Below are 7,052 nucleotides of genomic sequence, written 5' to 3'. Positions count from 1 at the left end.
GACTACTGTATTTCCAAGCTCTACTTGAAACATTACCTCTGAAGTTATTAAAGGGATTTTTTTTGTTTTGTTTTTTGCTTTACTGTTTTCTTTCGAAAGTGATAGTTTAACTCAAGCAACAAGCAAATTTGCTCTATTTTGATTATATCCAACTAGAACATTTGTGGATAAATCTGGTCAAACTGAAGCTTGACTTCCCGAATGATGACAAGCAGACAAAAATATAGATGATTCCTCTAATATTTCTTCATAAGGCATATTATAAATTGATTTCCTCATCTCAGCCACAGTTGATGTTTACAGTACAAGCCGCACAGATCATTCTAAGTGAACACAACAGACAAGCAACGCTAAACCACATCAGGATTGCGCCCTATCAATTTGTCTCCCACTTCCAGGCCTTCTAAAGAAATATGATGCAAGGCTGCTTGGAAGGAAGCGCCCATTTATTTCCCTTGTGTCTGTGTTGTGGGAGAAATCAATATAAGTGCCCATGCTGGATTCATCTATATTCTACCGTGTGAACAGAATGCCCTCGCAGGGGGGAGAAAGATGAGTGGGTGGATTGAGGGGAAGGGGTGAGGCAAGTTCAGAGGCTGGGTGGCGTGCGCAAGGGGAAAAGTAAGTTGAAAACAGAAAGGTCAAAGAGTTAGGAACTTTCATGAGCACTCACGTAAGTTGGAGAAACTATCTGTTCCGAGTGTCTTTCAAGGACTGGCTTTGTGCTGAGTTCCTGTTGAATGGTGTTTTCAAAGGAGGCAATCAGGAATTTCCTGAGAAACAAATATAGACGACAAACCGTCGATTTCAACACGGATGCAGTTGCATGTGCTTGCGCACACACACACACACACACACACACAACATAACCACATTACCTGTCACTGAGAGGCTCATTAATCTGACAGGCGTTGGCCTCTCAGGGCAGGCCGAGACGTCAGCGCCCTCTCTCTCCTGTCATGGCATGATGGATCTCTCCAGCACGGGCCTGCCAAGCTGCCATTCAAGCCAACCTCCCTGTGGGCAGCCATCAGGAAACACTTGCTAAGCATACTGTTGATCTTATTTGCAAATGGTCACCATGAAGGCTCTGTGAGCACATTTGGGCCTTTTCTTTTCAAGCATCCATTGTCCAAGGCAACCTTAGGGCTGTCTTTTCAGCAGATTATACTTCATAATGAAATGATTAGGCACATTCGCAAAAATACTGCGTTTCGGTTAGGATCTGGATAAAGAGAGATTGACAAATTGACTTTTACGTTTGCCTGCATTGGGGCCATGTCAAAGAGCCGCAGTGCTTGCCATGTGTTGCGGTTGATGCAAAGCAACAGGCTATTGAACAATTGTCGCATTTGATCGATAAAAGAGACATCGAAAATAAACAAATATCAACAACGAATCAATTATCAAATAATCAACTAGTCTATTTTAGTAAGTGACCAATTGTATCGGGTCATTGATTGGTAAAATTGTTTAAATCATCGAATTTTAGCCTCTCAATTGTAAGGACTCACTCATCTGTCAAATCCTTTATGAAAGCAGACTGGTTATCTTTTGTGTTTAATAAGAGTAAGACATTTACAAATATCTGTTTTTATTTGGAAAATTCTTACCAAACGAGCCATTGAATCAGTTCCATTCCTCACTTAGTTGACATTTTTTAAATAACTAAATCATTTTAAAGTGCTTAACACATAAAGTTGGATTGGATTGGCTAAATGGCTTTGCGATACACATTAATGCAAAACCGCCTTGAGTTTTGATACAGGGATGGTGTTTATCTAGCGTGCACCGTGTTTCTAAATTATATTTTTTGACCAATCAGAATTTCCACCAATCATTCTTTGTTTTACTCTGTTTTTGTCCAGAGTATAGCTACATCTATGAATATAGAGTCCAATTTACTGTGTATGAATGCCAAATCAGAACACTGGGAAGGGAAGACCATCAAACTGTGGACCCCCTTCCCTGTACTGGCTGATATTCTAGTTAACCGGTTTTGCCCAAGGAAAATACAACATTTAATAAATACTGATCATGATTTTGGCATTGTTCACGAATGGGGACCTGATGAGTGATACCATAGAAAGTGATAGATTTGCTGTTTGAATTTCAACTAACATCCCATTCGCATTTTTAAATCACAAGACTTTAAAATGATCATGAGTGCCTCCTCATTGTGAAGATTCAAAGAGTCTGTTCCCAGAGGGAAGTGGCCATTAAGCACATAGTGTTGCTATGTGTCATCTGCATCGGTCGAGAACGGCAAGCTGTGCAAGAAGCAGCCTACTGAAATGTCAAGCAGTTAGAAGGTGCCTACATTCTAAAGTGACCCAAGAATGGCCGGCGAGTAGTATTGCGAGTAGTAGTTGAGTGTATTGAGACTTTTCAGATGGCTACACTAATCTCGGACATTGGACAGCTTCGTTTTTGAATCACTTTACCTCTAAGACTGGCCCGCATATGTCCCCCCGTCGGTATCGAGAAACGCCAGCTGGCGGCACGTTGTGCCATGCACCTCTCTCCAGCGGAGCTTTTTTGACAGCCAGTCTAGCTCATGCAGCCCTGACCAGCTTGTACCAATTTAATGCTGCCTGCTTTCATATGTAAGTCTCAGTCATGAGCCAGTGACCTGGACACTGGTGAGTAGACAGATGTTCATAGCCTGGTGGACATTGGCAATGCGATTAGCAATTTGAGACTGATTTTCTTCTCATTTGTCCCTGCGATGAAGTGAAATTTTCAGTTGGAGCAGGAGAAAACGCAAGGGTGGTATTAGTTGGACTGAGAAACATTTTTTTCTTTGTCAAGCTAAAAGGTTCTAATAGCCAAACAAAAAATAGGGAATTGATAGGATCTAGGGTAGAAAGGGTGTGTCTGTTATTGCCCATATGAGTGTGCCTGCGTGTTAGGCATCAGGCTAGAGAGTGTGAGGTGAGAGAAAAAGCTCAGTCGACTCAGAACTTCCAAAGCCTGAGTTTTTGCGATTCACTCAGTGCGAGTTGGGTAGACGGGATGATGACATCACAATTGGGGATGTCCTTGGAGATCGGAGAATTGATCATAAAAAAGATGAAAAGTCATTTTTTTATTGAGAGTGAGTGAGTGAGAGTGAGCTTTTTGTGCAGAGCAAACACTTCACAGTTAGACACTACTGATTAGAGCACCTTCAAGTCAGAGTAGACAAAGGCAATGATTAAAATCACCTGCTGTTATGCTGGAACAAAATGTTGCATTACTTGACTTGCACACTGGCAACTGCTGAGCTAAACAGTAAAGTGTTTGATTGCCTCAAAATTTGGCAACCCAGTACTTCAGAGCATAAAATATAATAGTTCAAAAATATGATGTTGTGATGTATAAATACATACAGTACCAAGATATAATTTGTAGCTCAAAATCGTTGGTGTAAAAATCCGGACTTTTTTTATGCATTCAATTAAGTTACACAGTATTCAGCGTACAGCACCAAATGCATATGGGAGCATGCCAGTCCTACAGTGTGAAAAACTAAAATTAGAGCGAATTAGCAATACGATGCCTCATTTACACAAAACTGGAAGGACTGTATTTACAAATTTGGATATAATAAATTGTATAGAAAAAAAATCTGCTCTGCTCAGCCGTGGAAGAAATCAGTATAGACAGGCAAAGAATAAACAGATAGATGTAAAAGAGAACCAGTATTTTCAATGTTATCAATTTATTTTGGAGAAATCATTAAATAACTTTCAAAATGCTCAACATTTAGCAATGATCCATCCCTTCTCTTCCAGTGGTTTTTCAATGGAACCAGCCAAAATACGCACATTCCAAATCGTTGTATATACATTGCTCATTGTGTAAAAACCGGGGATCAGTCAATCCCAAAAATGATATGTGGACATCTCTACTATGGCCCAATGCATTTAAATGATCAGAACTGTGTGCCAAGCCACAGCAAAGCAGAGAGAGGAAAGAGGGCATAAGCAACAAATACAAATCTGTCATGCCCAAGTTCTTCAGCAAGATACACAAACAACACAATGCCTCTAACAGGCTTTTGTAAGGCCATTACAAATTCGGTTTCAAATTATAAGCAATGCCCACCTCCAGGGGTCCAGTTCACACGGACCATTACAGTTACAGAAATGCGTGTGTGTGTTTAAATGTGTAAGTATGCATTAACTGCATTGTTACTACATCATTCACATTATTTACCCAGTTCTTCCTCTACATAACTTGAATAACTAAAAGATTAATTCACTAAGCTTGAGTTGACAAAGGCAGTTAAAAGTCAAAACCCATTCTAATGGTAATCTACATGGAAGCTTTTTCTCAAGGGTTTCAGCTTTCTTACCTAAATCGTTGGTCCTCCAGTGGAATGGCTTTGCTCAAAGACTTCTAAAACTCCAAATAATTGATTTTTCCAGTATTTTCAGACCCAGACATGGTTCTGTTTTGATCTGCTCACCACGTCTCGCTCTTCCTCCCACTTTGTCAGGCTCTGTTGACCATACAGATGATAGTGTAGACGCCGGCACCACCGTATCAGAAGAGCTGCAGTGAGCAGTGTGCACAGTAAGAAGAGCTATGGTATAAGATTATAACAGACGTATATGTACAAAGTGCGGCCTGGGGCCTATGGGCATTGTCATCATGCTGAATAGCACATTTCCACTTTATAAGAATGACCAAATATCAAACATATGAAACAAACAACCAATTTAACTCAAATTTAAATTGTGACATTTTAAACAAATCTCTCCCTGTATTTTTGTCAGTGAGACAAATGACATAGGAGCCACAGAGGACACATTTGACTCAACCTTGTATTTTCAACCCTGCTCACAATAAAAGTCAACTGTGTCAGGGTGTCAGTATCAAAGTTCATTCATCTGCCTCTGAAAAATAATTGGCCAAGTGCTAGCTAGCAGCTAATTTAAGCTAGATGCTCGCCGTCTTGTTTTAGTCTCATGTAGCACATTCTGCTGTGCATTTTATTGTATTTGTGGCCCGACATGCCAAAACAAATGCACAGGAATGAGAAGTCTTGTAGTGTTTTAATTTCGTTTTAATAGAGACTGCTGTCACACAGGGTGCTTCCGGGTTCACTGGGAAAATATTTTAAACAAAAATAATGTAGAAATAAAATGAATTTGTTTGTGGATCAACCCAAAGAGTTCAGGAGATGCTGGAAGTTCCATTTGCACCAAACTTTTTTTTTTTCCTTTGCACCCAATTCCGTTTTAAATCAGTTAAATCTGAGTTCTTGTCAAAAGCGTACGGCTTGCCTCGTCGTCTGTAAGCCAGATGTTGAGCAGTACTGCGTTTGTTTGCAAAGGCCGTGTTTAGCCAGAACAGGAAACAGTTACAATTTCTGACCCTTACCAAGTGTACTCTTTGTCGGTACTGAGAGATACTTCCTGGAGAATCAACATGTGAATATATGTCCCATTACACCTGGTACTTATATTGCATTCCATTCGGCAGGTTTCAGCTACCTGAGCTATAATCTCATATGGCATCCTGTAAGTGGGCATGAGGTTTCACGAAGGGGTGACATGACACACGTCTTGTACTGATATACACTGGCACTAGGAGTCTGCCTGGGTCATGTCTCCACACACTTGGATTTGAGTGCTCGCAAAAGCTGCCAGTAGATAGTGTTACACGCCAGCCTTACCACTAGCCATCTTGTCATCATCCCTCATGAATATTTCATCCACCGACCCCATTCTGGCCTTCGCATCATAATTCCTTGGTCAGAATTTGCTGCACAATATGCACTGCTGCATTCCGGCGTTCGAAGATTTTATCCATTTATTTATTTGATTTATTCATTTCATGCCAAACTGCCACCCAAAAAAAAAATCTTTTTTTTTTTTTTTAAACAAGCCAATTTTGATTTTGTTGAAACTTGCTTGTTGACAGTGATGGCGCAACACTAAATTTAATTTTTTTGCTCAATGGAAATGACAACATGCCTAATTTTGACATCGACACAAAACGTGGCATGGCTACCTTCCTTTTAAACGTGATTGCGCAGGTCCTATTGGGTCAATCTTTGCAAATGAGAAGCAGCGTTGGAAAGGGAATTCAACAAGGATTCCAGAAGTTTTTTGGAGGTATGGATACTGCGGCTCCTTGTTTCTACCAAACAATCTCTGAAATTTGTACATGTTTAAGAAAACATGACATGATTTTACATGAAAAAAATCTTCAAGATATACACTTCCTTAATGTTAAAACCAAGCTTTCCATAACATACCAAAATGTGTGCTTTTTTTGGAGGTTGCCATATTCTTAAAGAGTGAAAGGATAACTAACACCGCTTATTTATTTCAAACAATGGCGCTCCATGCATTTCACACTTTGGCCTTCTGATGTCCGACTTAACCCGATTTGAATATATACCTTTCATAATACCATCATTTATGACACCACGGCTGGAGAAATCATATACAGAAGCACACACACGCATTACTGGGGGTTGCCTTAATCACCTTAATCGAGTACAACACAGGCTATTTTCCAGAGCATTTAACTATCAATAAACCTGCATCAGCATTCAAACGTGATATATGATACCCATTGAGTGAACATGATTTAAATAGAATCACAAAAAAAAACTATTAAAAATGAAAAAATAAGTCAAATTCTTGCACTCACCAAAACGGCTGTCCCCCAAAACACTTTTTTCAACACATTTTTCTTTCTTTCCTCAAGATTTGGTTGGTTTTTTTCTCCTTCAGTCAATATCGATTTATCTCCAAATTGTCCTTAGATGTGTTTGTGAGCGTGGATGAATGGTTGGCCCTATTGTAGTAATTGCATACAGTAGGTCTATTAAAGCACTATTGCATCCAGTGCTGTAAATTTTCTCTCTGCCGTCAGCCCATAGCGGTGTTGGATGCATTATTATACAACTGACCTTTTTCCTCCTTTACTTGTATTACCCGGTTGTGATCAAAATGTCATTAAAAATTATATTAAGAGCACATTCCTTTAAAGAATAGAATTCAAAGTCTGTCTTTGAGAAAGGCAATCAGCCAAACCCTGTTCTGACTTTT

The sequence above is a fragment of the Hippichthys cyanospilos genome, chromosome 7 (genome assembly GCF_059441005.1).
Source record: "Hippichthys cyanospilos isolate Australia breed blue-spotted pipefish chromosome 7, RoL_Hcya_1.0, whole genome shotgun sequence".
NCBI lineage: Eukaryota > Metazoa > Chordata > Actinopteri > Syngnathiformes > Syngnathidae > Hippichthys > Hippichthys cyanospilos.
This window is presented reverse-complemented; position numbering follows the sequence as displayed.